Source organism: Phocoena sinus, chromosome 10 (genome assembly GCF_008692025.1).
Source record: "Phocoena sinus isolate mPhoSin1 chromosome 10, mPhoSin1.pri, whole genome shotgun sequence".
In the NCBI taxonomy this organism is placed as follows: domain Eukaryota; kingdom Metazoa; phylum Chordata; class Mammalia; order Artiodactyla; family Phocoenidae; genus Phocoena; species Phocoena sinus.
The window spans coordinates 58,935,779-58,951,329 of record NC_045772.1 but is presented as its reverse complement, the minus strand read 5'-3'; the positions used below and the strand labels follow the sequence as shown (position 1 = coordinate 58,951,329).

General features: G+C 41.2%; 1 protein-coding gene across 5 annotated transcripts in view; it reads left to right on the top strand.

Moving 5' to 3' along the window:
- Window positions 1-46: 46 nt before the first annotated feature.
- The window catches only part of LOC116761374 (17-beta-hydroxysteroid dehydrogenase type 6), a 34,325-nt gene continuing 18,820 nt past the window's right edge, over window positions 47-15,551 (top strand). For 2 of the 5 annotated variants that reach the window (XM_032647278.1, XM_032647282.1), the window contains exon 1: window positions 10,812-10,857. The gene's annotated coding sequence lies outside the window, so the exon portion shown is untranslated. Of the gene's footprint in view, window positions 135-1,175; window positions 1,309-10,811; window positions 10,858-15,551 lie in introns of those variants that run through there. The other 3 variants (XM_032647279.1, XM_032647281.1, XM_032647280.1) reach the window with 3 other exon arrangements.

The window sequence follows — 15,551 nt, the reverse complement described above, 5'->3', positions numbered from 1 at the left end:
GAATTGTAGTTCCCATTCGGAGGTCCGCCTGAGCGAGGGAGCCGCTCCCGCGGTCTCCACCCGCCCGCTTCGACACTCCACTGCTCAGGTGGGCAGGAGGCTGCGCCCATTCCAGGGATATCTTCTGCCTAAAGGTGAGCCTTGGAGCATATAGATTTAGGTTATTAAGATGAAGTAAAAGAGATGTTCTCTGCTAACTTTATGACTGTTTTAGAAACAATGTTAACCAATATCTCTTTTTTTAAGATTAAAAAATTTTTAATTTATCTTTGGCTGAGTTGGGTCTTCGTTGCTGCGCATGGGCTTTCTCGTTGCGGTGCGCGGGCTTCTCATTGCAGTGGCTTCTCTTGTAGAGCATGGGCTCTAGGCGTGCAGGCTTCAGTAGTTATGGTACATGGGCTCAGTAGTTGTGGCTCGCGGCCTGTAGAGCACAGGCTCAGTCGTTGTGGCACACGGGCTTAGTTGCTCCGCGGCACGTGGGATCTTCCCGGACCAGGGCTCGAACCTGTGACCGCTGCGTTGGCAGGCGTATTCTTAACCACTGTGCCACCAGGGAAACCCAACCAATATCTTTTAAAGAGGGTTTGGAAATTAGTTCTTTGTAGAATTACTAGGTCCAATATGTGGAAATAAATGATGACCAACCAAATGAGAAAAGCAAAAGCTATTTATTCAATAGCTTGCTATATTTAGAAAGGGAGTCAGCCACCGTCACTTGTATTTTGGCAGAGACTCATAGACAGGCAGAGGAGTGGAAAAGATTGATAGTGAAAAAAGGGAAGGTTTCAGGTATGTCCTGATTCAAGGCTGTCTTCATGGGTAAGTTGTAGGTGGTCTAACTCAAGAGAGGGGCATCCTATGTGATTGGTTAGGGGTGCATATGTGGCTTTCTCTGGTTGGTCCTAAGTTGGAAGTGGGGACAAAAATTAGGGAAGCTCTCAGTTGTTAATCAAGTCCTGGCTATTTTGAGCGGATTGTTGTATGGGTTATTTGGCTTCCTGGACTATCACTAGACACCGCAGTCTGACTTCCTACAAGTCTGACTTAAGCAGGCTGGCTTCCTGGGCTGTTTATTATAGATAAGGGGGTTGGTTTCCTGGGTAGGCTTCGGGCAGGTTGCGGGTCAGAGTTCTGTTTTTAAATATGGTCTGGTCATTGTTTGTTTGTATATTCAGTCTCTCAAATAGAACACCCAGGAATACTAAAATCTGAATCAGAAGAAGCTTGCAGAAGCATGGAGAGCTTTACTCTCCATGTAAAGGAGCCTGTTTGCTATCGATGTGCAGATCTGCCAATAAGTCTTACCAGGTAAAGATACATCTCATCTCAAAGGTGGACTGGGGTGGGCAGTCTGATAATCACATCAGTGTTGTGTCACATGAAAACTATCATTTTCATGAATTTTATTTTTACAATAATAGTAGGAAAGCAACGAGAGAATAGACTCTCTAGTAGGTTATTATTAGCCCAGTCTTGAAAGTGATCATGGTCCCTTAGCTTCTGTGGGCAAAGTTGTGAAAAATAGGCTCTGGACAGATCATATTTATTTGAATATTTCTAGAAATGTGACATCCTGCACAAATCTTAGTTGATTTTCACAATCTCCGTGCATCCTGTTTTCAGTAGAGTGAATTTCATTGCTGGGAAGGTCTTCACTCTAATAACAGTAACAAGAGTGCCAGTAGAGTTCTCTTTTCCAGAACCACATGCCCTGGGCTTTTTAATGGAGGTTTCTCAGTTTCTTTACTGGAGATTCCTTATTGCTCCCTTTAGGAACTGACTTCTTTGAGCTATTTGGGAGTCCCCTATTTAAATTTCAGGACCATTAAAGAGGGCGCACTGTAAGGAGCTAAGACATAAGGGGGGAAAGCAAAGGAGGTTTATTTATTGAGTTCCTATTGTATGCTTCATTTATTTAACATAAGTTTTCCTCACCAGAAAAAAGGGCATAATAATAGCTAACGTTTATATAGCATTTGCTATGCTGTCAAGGATGTATGTGATAGGTACTAATATTATCCCTATTTTACAGTTGGGGACATATGCTGAGAATTAATTTGCCCCAGGTCACAAACCTAGTAAGTAGGAGAGCCAGACATCCTGACTCCAGAGTCTGTGTGATTCACTCCTAATCTACAAGCTATGTGTCTACAAGGGATCGTTGTAAGGGTTAAATGAGATAAAGTAAGAGGTGCCTGGCCCAGCTCATAGCCCAGAACCACTCAAAGTGAGAAAGCTATTATTTTGTGAAAGTGCTCTGGTATAGAGGCTTTTATCCCAAGGGCCACTGGGAGGCAGTATTGCCATTCAGTTGGTTTCCCCTTGTGCTTTCATCCTCATAGGTGCAAAACCCCTTTGTCCTTCAAGCCTTATGCTATCTACCATCCCCTTGACATTTACTATTTATGTCTGCTATCAACCTCTTTGGGTAATCGGTCAGCCCTAGTTCTCCCTCTTCAAGTTCTTTGCAGACGTAGAACCTACTTCATGGACTTGCAGTCCAGCTCCTGTTGTTATTCTGGATGTTTTTAGCATGTAAAAGGATGATCTGTTTGGGAAAGATATAGTTCATTCAGTCATTCTTTAACTTATTCATTTATTCCACAATTCCACAAAGAGTTATTGAAAATTTGTGTTGGACATTTAGCTAGGCTCTGTGGAGAAAAAGTGATATGGGTTCTACTTCCGAGAAAGTTATAGTCTAGCAGGGGCAATGGATCCAAATCAAGAAGTATAATGACATGTTATAGATGAATTTATAACCCAGCTGTCTATTGGCATCAGCATTTTTTTTCAACATCTTTATTGGAATATAATTACTTTACAATGTTGTGTTAGTTTCTGCTATATAACAAAGTGAATCAGCTATACGTATAAATATATCCCCATATCACCTCCCTCTTGAGCCTCCCTCCCACCCTCCCTATCCCACCCCTCTAGGTGGTCACAAAGCATGGAGATGATCTCCCTGTGCTATGCAGCTGCTTCGCACTAGCTATCTATTTTACATTTGGTAGTGTATATATGTCAATGCTACTCTCTCACCTTGTCCCAGCTTACCCTTCCCCCTCCCCGTGTCCTCAAGTCTACTTCTGCATCTTTATTCCTGTCCTGCCCTTAGGTTCTTCAGGACCATTTTTTAAAATTTTAGATTCCATATATACGTGTTAGCATATGGTATTTGTTTTTCTCTTTCTGACTTACTTGACTCTGTATGACAGACGCTAGATCTATCCACCTCACTACAAATAACTCAATTTTGTTTCTTTTTATGGCTGAGTAATATTCCATTGTATATACGTGCCACATCTTCTTTATCCATTCATCTGTTGATGGACGTTTAGGTTGGTTCCATGTCCTGGGCCTTGTAAACAGTGCTGCAATGAACATTGTGGTACATCTCTCTCTCTTTTTTTTTAATTGTTGAATTTTATTTAATTATTTTTTTATACAGTAGGCTCTTATTCGTTATCCATTTTATACATATTAGTGTATACATGTCAATCCCAATCTCCCAATTCATCACACCACCCCCCACCCTTACCACTTTCCCCCTTAGTGTCCATATGTTTGTTCTCTGCATCTGTGTCTCTATTTCTGCCCTGCAAACTGGTTCATCTGTACCATTTTTCTAGGTTCCACATATATGCATTAATATATGATATTTGTTTTTCTCTTTCTGACTTACTTCACTCTGTATGACAGTCTCTAGATCCATCCACGTCTCTACAAATGACCCAATTTCGTTCCCTTTTATGGCTGAGTAATATTCCATTGTATATATATACCACGTCTTCTTTATCCATTCGTCTGTCATGGACATTTAGGTTGGTTCCATGTCCTGGCTATTGTAAATAATGCTGCAATGAACATTGTGGTATATGTCTCTTTTTGAATTATGGTTTTCTCAGGGTATATGCCCAGTAGTGGGATTGCTGGGTTGTATGGTAGTTTTATTTTTAGTTTTTTAAGGAACCTCCATACTGTTCTCCTTAGTGGCTGTATCAATTTACATTCCCACCAACAGTGCAAGAGGGTTCCCTTTTCTCCACACCCTCTCCACCATTTATTGTTTGTAGATTTTTTGATGATGCCATTCTGACCTGTGTGAGTTGATACCTCATTGTAGTTCTGATTTGCATTTCTCTAATGATTAGTGATGTTGGGCATCTTTTCATGTGTTTGTTGACAATCTGTATATCTTCTTTGGAGAAATGTCTATTTAGGTCTTCTGCCCATTTTTTGATTGAGTTCTTTATTTTTTTGATATTGAGCTGCATGAGCTACTTGTATATTTTGGAGATTAATCCTTTGTCAATTGCTTTGTTTGCAAATATTTTCTTCCATTCTGAGGGTTGTCTTTTCGTCTTGTTCATGGTTTCCTTTGCTGTGCAAAAGCTTTTAAGTTTCATTAGGTCCCATTTGTTTATTTTTGTTTTTATTTCCATTACTCTAGGAGGTGGGTTGAAAAGGATCTTGCTGTGATTTATGTCATAGGGTGTTCTGCCTATGTTTTCCACTAAGAGTTTTATAGTGTCTGGTCTTACATTTAGGTCTTTAATCCATCTGGAGTTTATTTTTGTGTATGGTGTTAGGGAGTGTTCTAATTTCATTCTTTTACATGTAGCTGTCCAGCTTTCCCAGCACCACTTATTGAAGAGGCTGTCTTTTCTCCATTGTATATTCTTGCCTCCTTTATCAAAGATAAGGTGACCATATGTGCATGGGTTTATCTCTGGGTTTTCTATCCTGTTCCATTGATCTATATTTCTGTTTTTGTGCCAGTACCATACTGCCTTGATTATTGTAGCTTTGTAGTATAGTCTGAAGCCAGGGCGCCTGATTCCTCCAGCTCCGTTTTTCGTTCTCAAGATTGCTTTGGCTATTTGGGGTCTTTTGTGTTTCCATAGAAATTGTGAAATTTTTTGTTCTAGTTCTGTGAAAAGTGCCATTGGTAGTTTGATTAGGGATTGCATTGAATCTGTAGATTGCTTTGGGTAGTAGAGTCATTTTCACAATGTTGATTCTTCCAATCCAGGAACATGGTATATCTCTACATCTGTTTGTATCATCTTTAATTTCTTTCATCAGTGTCTTATAGTTTTCTGCATACAGGTCTTTTGTCTCCTTAGGTAGGTTTATTCCTAGGTATTTTATTCTTTTTGTTGCAGTGGTAAATGGGAGTGTTTCCTTGATTTCTCTTTCAGATTTTTCATCATTAGTGTATAGGAATGCAAGAGATTTCCGTGCATTAATTTTGTATCCTGCTACTTTACCAAATTCATTGATTAGCTCTAGTAGTTTTCTGGTAGCATCTTTAGGATTCTCTATGTATAGTATCATGTCATCTACAAGCAGTGACAGTTTTACTTCTTCTTTTCTGATTTGGATTCCTTTTATTTCTTTTTCTTCTCTGATTGCTGTGGCTAAAACTTCCAAAACTATGTTGAATAATAATGATGAGAGTGGGCAGCCTTGTCTTGTTCCTGATCTTAGTGGAAATGGTTTCAGTTTTTCACCATGGAGAACGATGTTGGCTGTGGGTTTGTCATATATGGCCTTTATTATTTTAAGGTAAGTTCCCTCTATGCCTCCTTTCTGGAGTGTTTTTATCATAAATGGTGTTAAATTTTGTCAAAAGCTTTTTCTGCATCTATTGAGATTATCGTATGGTTTTTATCCTTCAGTTTGTTAGTATGGTGTATCACATTGATTGATTTGTGTATATTGAAGAATCCTTGCATTCCTGGGATAAACCCCACTTGATGATGGTGTATGATCCTTTTAATGTGGCATCAGCATTTTTTTAAAGACTTGGACAGTATTGGTACAGGGAGCAAAGGCATAAAAGCGGAAATGGCATGGTGCTTTCAGGAACCTGCCAGTATAGTTCCATATGGTCAGAACTCAGACTTCAAGGGAAGGCATAGTGAGAAATGGGACTAAGAGGCAAGCTATGGCCAGAGCATTGCATGCCAAGCTAAAGAGTGTGGAAATAAAAGTTATTCACCTTCCCCCTGGTCAGGGAAATTCTGCATGCCATGAGGTGTGGCCAAAAAAAAAAAAAAAAAGTTATTCGTCTTCCATTTTAATTCAGTTTTGGTTAAAATTATAATAAAATATTGATCATATCTGTATTTGATGAGAAGCCTTGGGAGTGAATAATATTGTTGAAACAAATTGAAAATTTGAAGTACTCCTGTGCTAGTTATTTTCCTCCTCAATAAAATAAAAGAAGATTAATGTTCTGTTGACAGAAGAGCATCATAAACAAAGGGAGACTATCTAGGTGGAGCCAAGGTCATATTTCAGTTTATGATAGGTTTTATCACTTGCTATCATCAACTACTGAAAAGTAATAAAGAGTACCCTCATATTTATTTAAATGACAAAGTTTTAGTTTAATCTCACAGGAATGATTCTTTTAACCACAAAGCAAATGATGACTTCAAAGCTGATAAAACATGTGTTATAGGATATTGCAATTGTTTTTGAATCTATATGATGGATATAATATATGAAATTGAATTTCTCACCTAAGCTATAAATGAACCTAGCAGATTTTTTTTTTTTGGTTTTTTTTTTTTTTTTTTGGCAGTACGCGGGCCTCTCACTGTTGTGGCCTCTCCCGCTGCAGAGCACAGGCTCCAGACGCGCAGGCTCAGCAGCCATGGCTCACGGGCCCAGCCGCTCCACGGCATGTGGGATCTTCCCGGACGGGGGCACAAACCCGTGTGCCCTGCATCGGCAGGCAGACTCTCAACCACTGCGCCACCAGGGAGGCCCCCTCTAGCAGATTTTTGATAAATAACCTGCCAATATACATATTGTATAGGTTCTCTTGTTAATCATAAAGCTATATACTATTGGGATCTAGCTTCCTCCTTGCAGACTGCTTAAAATAAAGGATGGCAGATTCAGATCAAAACACAGTGTCAAACCTTGTTCCTCCACAGGAACTCGGATTTGTCTGAAGACAGTGGGGAGTCTTGGAAGGCTTTTAAGAAGGGGAGAAACATAATCAGAATTGTGTTTTAGAAATAAACTCTGGAGCCCTGTAAAGGGCAAACAGAAGGGGAAAGAGCAAACAGAGGCAGAGCAATCCCAGGAAACTGTTGCTGGAATCCAGGGCACAAGTACTTGTGGCCTGAAGTAAGGCAGTAAAGTAGAGATGGTTGTGATTGTGTGGACGTAAGTGACTTAAGAGATATTACTGAGAATTAATATTGATTGGATGTGGGGGATGAGGAAGTGGTCTAGGATGATTTCCCAGGTTTCAGAATTGGGCAACTGGTTGGAAGGGGTTGTTTGGCACCTAGTGGGCAATCATTAAATGTGTTGAGTATTTGTTGAATACATGTAGGGATAGGAAATAATGTGAAAATAAGGAGGAGGATCAGATTGTACTGAATCATCATTATTTCAGTTTTGAAAAGTTGAGTTTGAGTTGCTACTGTGATACTCCCTAAGCTCTCTATGCTTTTCTTTCATAGCCCTCATCACAGTGTGTAATAATATATTTATTTGTGGGAATATATATTTAATGTTTATTTTTCCTACTAAAATAATAAGTTCTAAGATTTCAAATATCATGTCTATTTTACGCACCTCTTTTAGCTCCAGTAACTAGCATTGGACCTAGCACATAGTAAGGACTCTATGTTTATGGAATGAATGGATGAATTCAAGTGGAAGATGCCCAGCAGGTAGTTGGATATGAGGAGCTAGATGTCAGGAGACATCTTGACTGAAGGCAGAGATTTGCAAGTCATTAGATCTCAGATCAGGGTTGAAGCTGATGATGACTGAGGTCCCCAAACAAGGAGGGTGTGTACAGTGAGAAGAGAGGAAGGGCCAGGATAGAACTCTTAAAGATATTGACTTTAAAAATTGGGTAGAGGAAGAGAAACCAGCAAAAGACAATGAGAACAAATAGGAATAGAAGCAGGAGAACTAGGAGAGTGTGATTTCATAGGAGCCAAGAGAGCAGAGAGTTGTGAAAGGGTGCTGTAGGATTCTGATACCAGTTCCATTGTGGGGCATGGGTGTGTTTCCCCACACATCCAAACCGATTCTTTGGATTCCAGCCTAGGTTTCCTATAGTTCAACTCAATTCTGACACTATCTATCCAGAGATAGTGTCAGATTCCACAGGTTAAGGGTTCAGTTCCACAAGACTCCCCTGCCCTCTTCAGATGCCAATTGCAAGCCCAGGTTGTTACCTGTGCTTCTGACTGACTGGCTTTAAATCGAAGGTTCCCACAACTCCCTCCCTGGGTTTGATTAATTTGCTAGAGCGGATTAGGACACGAGGCAGCTGCAGCTCTTTTTTTTTTTTTTTTTTTAAATGTATTTATTTATTTATGGCCGTGTTGGGTCTTCATTTCTGTGCAAGGGCTTTCTCTGGTTGTGGCAAGCGGGGGTCACTCTTCATCTTGGTGCGCAGGCCTCTCACTATCGCGGCCTCTGTTGTTGCGGAGCACAGGCTCCAGACGCGCAGGCTCAGTAATTGTGGCTCACGGGCCCAGTTGCTCCGCGGCATGTGGGATCTTCCCAGACCAGGGCTCGAACCCGTGTCCCCTGCATTGGCAGGCAGATTCTCAACCACTGCGCCACCAGGGAAGCCCAGCTCTTTTTTTTTTTTTTTTTTTTTTTTTTTTTTTTTTTTTTTGCGGTACGCGGGCCTCTCACTGCTGTGGCCTCTCCCGTTGCGGAGCACAGGCTCCAGACGCGCAGGCTCAATGGCCATGGCTCAGGGACCCAGCCACTCCACGGCATGTGGGATCTTCCCAGACCGGGGCACGAACCCGTATCCCCTGCATCGGCAGGCAGACTCTCAACCACTGCGCCACCAGGGAAGCCCCCAGCTCTTTTTTTTAAAAAAATTTTTAACATCTTTATTGGAGTATAATTGCTTTACAATGCTGTGTTAGTTTCTGCTGTACAACAGAGTGAATCAGCTATACATATACATATATCCCCACATCTCCTCCCTCTTGCGTCTCCCTCCCACCCTCCCTATCCCACCCCTCTAGTTGGACACAAAGCACGGAGCTGATCTCCCTGCGCTATGCAGCTGCTTCCCACGAGCTATCTATTTTACATTTGGTAGTGTATATATGTCCATGCCACTCTCTCACTTCGTCCCAGCTTCCCCTTCCCCCCTCCCCATGTCCTCAAGTCCATTCTCTATGTCTGCGTCTTTATTCCTGTCCAGCTGCAGCTCTTTTGGAAAGGTGTCTGATAGCATTAAGGCTGAGAGCCCCAGTTTGCAGAAGCTGATCTCAGGTTGGCAATCTAAAAGGGGACTCTGCTTCCCCGCTCCCTGACTCCAGCAGAGGCTCCAACTTACTCAGAGGATGGGGGCTTTCTACTTTTAATTTTGGCTGTAACACATCTGATTCTCCAGTTGAGCAAGAATGACACTGGTGAGAACTGTGGGCTTGGCACAAAGGAGTGGAGCAGCCTGGACTCTGACCACAAGAGGGCGGTGTTGTGAAGGAGGTGAGGAAGCGGAGGGTGGGCAGCGTTGGGGAAAGGAAAGCAACCCTGCCCAGTGGGGATTCATGAAGTCCTCTGAAGTCTCCAGGACCGGACTCTTCCTGAGCAAATCGTGTGTGTGTGTGTGTGTGTGTATGTTGGCTTGGGGATAAGATCTGTTTGGAGAAAGGTTTTTTTTTTTTTTTTTAATTTTATTTATTTATTTTTGGCTGTGTTGGGTCTTCGTTTCTTTTCGCGGGCTTTCTCTTGTTGTGGCGAGCGGGGGCCACTCTTCATCGCGGTGCGCGGGCCTCTCACTATCGCAGCCTCTCTTGTGGAGCACAAGCTCCAGACGCGCAGGCTCAGTAGTTGTGGCTCACGGGCCCAGTTGCTCCGCGGCATGTGGGATCTTCCCAGACCAGGGCTCGAACCCGTGTCCCCTGCATTGGCAGGCAGATTCTCAACCACTGCGCCACCAGGGAAGCCCCGAGAAAGGTTTTTTTTAAATAAATTTATTTATTTTTGGCTGTGTTGGGTCAGGTCTTCGTTGCTGCGTGGACTTTCTCTAGTTGCAGCGAGCGGTGGCTTCTCTTGTTGCAGAGCACGGGCTGTAGGTGTGCGGGCTTCAGTAGTTGTGGCATGCAGGCTCAGTAGTTGCGGCACACGGGCTTAGTTGCTCCGCAGCATGTGGGATCTTCCTGGACTGGGGCTTGAACCCATGTCCCCTGCCTTGGCAGGCAGATTCTTTTTTTTTTTTGGCAGGCAGATTCTTAACCACTGCGCCACAAGGGAAGTCCTGAGAAAGATGTTTTTTAAAAAAATTTTTTTAAGTTAAAAAAAAATTTTTTAAAAAGATCTTGATTATGGTTTTTAATTTTCTTAAAAGACCCTTCAACTTTGATTTCTGAAAGAAATTTCATTGCCATTGTGTTCTCTGCTTTTTTGATCTTTATTCTTTTGGAGTTTGAGAAAGTATTGTTTAGAAGTTGAGAATGATTTTATACTTATAAATAGGACCCCCTGGGTATACTCTGTAAATTGGAATTCTTGACAGTGTGGAAAACCAGCTCTTTTATGATAATGCTGGGAGCTGTGGGGTAAGTTTGTGAACTTTTGGGTAAGCAAGAGCGACCTTATATAATTAAGTCCTGAGAACTGTGTTGCTGAAGCTCTGTGGCCTAGTTTGTGTCCTGCCTTAACCCTACCCCCATCTCCTACTGTGAGCAAGCTCTTTGCAGTGGGAGTGGCGAAACTGTTTTTTCTTTCTTTTTTTTAACCCACGTGACCAGTAAACAAGGGTTTAATAGTCCCATTATTCCCTCTCACTTGTTACATTTCTAATCCTGTGGAGAACAGAGAAGAAGTAAAATTCCAAAGGTAGGTGAAATCTGATGTACATTCCCAAACAAGAATTCCTCAGATAACATTTTTCCTTTCTCTTTGTGGAATCTCATATACTGATATGAAATGAAGTATGATATATATATATATGTGTGTGTATATATACATTTACTATATTTCATATATATCATATTTCCTATATGTATATATATATTTATATTTATATTTATGCCAGTACAAGGCATCAGCTGCTGGAGTATTTGCTAATTTTTTCCCACTTGGCAGAGGGATTGAGTCAGCTTTTGGGATGAGACTGAGGTTGGAAAATCTGTTAAGTTTTATGCTTGGACAATGTAGCATCTTCAAAAAGAGTTTGAGGTAACTTATAGTAAAAGACATATATACAAAAAAGTTATTAAAATGCAAATGGAAACATAAAAAGAAATAGAAAATCGAAGTGATGAAAGAGAGGAGAGAAAAAAAATGCTGTCTACAAGGACTAATAGAATTACTATGATTGAATATTAAATTTGGCCTTAAACTTCTAAGATAATATGTTCTTGATAAGAATTTTATAACAAACACAGAAGTGATTTTCTTCACACTGTTGGTTTTCTTCTTCTCTTTTTAATAAGAGCGGTATTTTTATTTTCCTAATTTGAGTTGAGAACACACAGGTGGATGGTTCAATGAATTTTCACAAAATTAGTACTTCTGTTAACAGCCACACAGGTCAAGTAATAGAACATTATGAGCACTGTAAACAACTCACTAATACCTTTCTCAATCGTGGACCCCCTACCTCCTCCCCAAAGGTAACCAGTAATCTTTTGTAGCAACCTAAATTAGTTTTGTCTCTTTAAAACTTTGTGTAGATGGAATAATATAGTATGTGTTCTTTTGTGTCACAATATTATGTTTATGAGATTCATTCATGTAATTGTGTGTAGCTATAGTTTGTTTTTGTCACCGTATAGCATTCCATTACATGAGCATATCTCAACTTATTTATCCATTCTACTCTTTGTGCATGTTTGGGTTGTTTCCAGCTTTTGGCTATCACAAATAATGCTGCTGCAAACCCATCTTAGGGTGCACATATTGTGTTGTTGTTGTGAAATACCTAAAATGGAATCTATGGGTATAGGGAAGGTGGATCTTTAGCTTCAGTGGATAATGACAAACTGTTTTTTTCAGATTGATTGAATAAATTTACTCTTTCAATAGCAGTGCTTGATTGTTCTTGCCAACACTTGACATTGTCAGCCTTTTTCAGTTAAAACTATGGTGGGTGCATAGTGGCATCTAACTGTGATAAACAATTGTTGGCTTGAGTATGTCAACTGAAAGAAAAACACACAATGTAAGAGCTGTGAGTTGAATTTATTCAAGGTCTCACTGAGGACTACAGCCTGGGAGACAGCCTCTCAGATAGCTCTGAGGAACTGCTCCAAAGGGGTAGGGGGAGAAGCCAGTATATGTATGATTTTGGCTAGGGAATGTGTGCAGTCAAGCATACATCTTGGTAACAGGTTACTACTAATCATGAGGATCAGATATCTTAGTTAATGATTTTAGTGCTTTTCTCTGTAGGAGAAGATGCAAGAATCTGGGTTCATTAAAATTTTCCCCCCTGAGATATCTCTGTCTATCTAAGGCATCTGTTTTTCCAAACCATAGAGTGCCTTATCACATTTTTCATCCTGAATTCTTTTCAGGATGTACTGCCAGTCAGTGACTGCAGAGGTGGGCAACATTCTTTGTTTTAAAGTAACACCTAGTCTGTATGCCCAATGTGAGAACAAAGAATGTCACGATGGATCTATCGGTCCATGAATCCATGTGCTCTTAGGATCAGTGACTAGACTGTTTGGAGCTTATAGACAAGCCCAGGTCTGAAGATTTAAAAGAAGGGAGTAAAAGCTATTCTTTACTTTGCCATGTGCTACAGTGCAGAGAGAGAAGTCCTCTGCTTGAGACTGAAGAAAGTCAGGGTGAACCAGGATGGCCCAACGTCGTGATAAAGAGCAGATAGAAATGACTAAGGATGTTGCTATACCTGGAGTTGCACATATTGTGAAAAAGTGGAAGTGGTAGGGCTCAGGGAGAAAGGCCCAGAATGGCAATAATAAAACAACAACCAGGGCTTCCCTGGTGGCGCAGTGGTTGAGAGTCCGCCTGCCGATGCAGGGGGCGTGGGTTCGTGCCCCGGTCCGGGAGGATCCCACATGCCGTGGAGCGGCTGGGTCCATGAGCCATGGCCGCTGGGCTTGCGTGTTCGGAGCCTGTGCTCTGCAACAGGAGAGGCCACGACAGTGAGAGGCCTGTATACCGCAAAAAAAAAAACAACAAAAAAACAAGAACCACCAAAATAATGCTAATAATATCTAACAATTACATAGTGCTTTACACGCGTTAACTCATTTAACTCTCCCAACAAATCACTGAAGGGTTCTTTTCCCATTTTGAAGATGAGCACACAGGTAGAGAGGTTAATTCACTTGCCCAAGGCCACACAACAAGTAAATGGTAAAGCCTGATTTGAACCCAAGTAATCTGGCTTCAGAATCCATGCTCATATTTCTATGTTATCCACAAAGTCAGGGTTAGGGGCAGGGGAACTCATGCAGAGAGATTCTTGGAAAGGAATAAAAGGAAAAGTAGGCAGGGAATTAGCCAAGTAGTCTCATTGGTATTATAACAGACTCCAGAAAAAATGTTCGAGAAATGGAATATGTTCTGCACTGTTGCTGAAGAGGAAAGTCATGGAAGCCTGAAACACCTCCAGGTTTGCATATGAGAGTCTTCAGCACACCCCAAGCACAATGACTAGGTGGGGAAGCCCAGTTTAGCAGACAGCCTAAAGCACTGAGGATTGCCAATCTCCCTAGGACTTTCCCTTGGTTTTCCCTTTCATTTTCACACCCGTGTCAGGTCTTTTTGGTTGCTCTACTGAGAGTCAGATGACATAGTATCATGGCTAGTTTCTGTTGGGTTTCCAGGTTGTAGAGAAACCAATCAGGGGTAGTGGTCAATATTAACATTTCTAATATCCATACCAATGGCTTGTGACCCTATGTTCACTCCAGATTCCAAGGTAACCAGAGAGGTCAATTCATGGGGCCCCAAAGCTTCCTGCTTCCTCTCTAGGGCCCTGTCACTGACTAAGACCTGGGCTGGTGAGGATGGGATCTGGAGACTGATGATGGGGAGGGAGGAACAAAGAAGGGACACCCTGGTGGGTGCTTAGGCAGAGATTAAGCCATCTCTGCTTCCTCCTGGAGCCCCTGGACACTTCCTACTTCTCCACACCTTTTTATACCTTTCTTTCCTCTTCCCCTAGACTCTACTTTTTTCCCCATACTTACATTGCCCCATCCACAAAAATAAATACCCTTCCTTTGGAGAAGAGCTCACTCTGCTAAGTGGGGAGAGCAGAAAGGGAATCTCAGGCTGGGGGATGGCCAGATGACCTCTATAGTTCATTGTAGATAGTCCCAGGATGAAATCTCCAAGACAGAATGGGCCAATGACTTCACTGTTGGTAAAGAAAAGTCTCAGGGGAAACACCTACAGAGTCATGTTTGGATTTGAGCATCTTCATCCCAAGGAGGTGGCTCAGTGAAGACACCTGCTAAGCAGAGCTCAGCTCTCAGTATTGCCCATCTCTCTGAGGCTTCTCTCAGGCTTTCCCTTTCTTTCTCCCAACCTCCTTCAGGTGGTTCTAGTTGTTCAGCCTCAGGACTGATGACACAGGTGGATTTTTCCCCCCCATCTTTGCAAACACTTGTTATCTCTTGTCTTTTTGATAACAGCCATTCTAACATGAAGTGATAGGTTTGATTTGCATTTCCCTGATGATTAGTGATGTTGAGCATCTTTTCATGTACCTGTTGGTCATTTATATGACTTCTTTAGAAAAATGTCCATTCAGATCCTCTGCCCATTTTTTAATTGGATTTTTTTTTGCTATTGAGTTTTATGAGTTCCTTATATATTTTGCATATTAACTCCTTGACAGATATATGGTTTGCAGATATTTTCTCTCGTTCTATAGGTTGCCTTTTCATTTCACTGATTGTTTCTTTCATTGTGCAGAAACTTTCTAGTCTGATGTCCCACTTATTTTTGCCTTTATTGCTTTTGCTTTTGGTGTCATATCCAAAAACATTGTTGCCAAGACCGATGTCAGGGAATTTTCCCCTGTGTTTTCTTTTAGGAGTTTTATGGTTTCAGGTGTTACATTTAAGTCTTTAATCCATTTTGAATTAATTTCTGTGAGTGGTGAAAATAGGGTCCAATTTCTTTCTTTTATGTATGAATATGCCACCACCATTTATTGAGGAGATAATCCTTTCCCCACTGGCTTCTTTGTCAAATATTAGTTGACCATATATGTGTGGGTTTATTTCTGGGCTCTTGATTCTGTTCCATTGATCAATGTGTCTATTTTTATGCCAGTACTATATTGCTTTGATTACTGTAGCTTTGTAGTATAGTTTGAATTCAGGAATTGTGAAGTCTCCAGCTTTATTCTTCTTTCTCAGAATTGCATTAGTTGTTCAGGGTCTCTTGTGGTTCCATAAGAATTTTACGATTGTTTTTTCTATTTCTGTGAAAAATGCCATTGGAATTTTGATAGGGATCATATTGAATCTATAGGTGGTTTGGGTAGTACGGACATTTAACAATATGAATTCTTGGGACTTCCCTGGTGACACAGTGGTTAA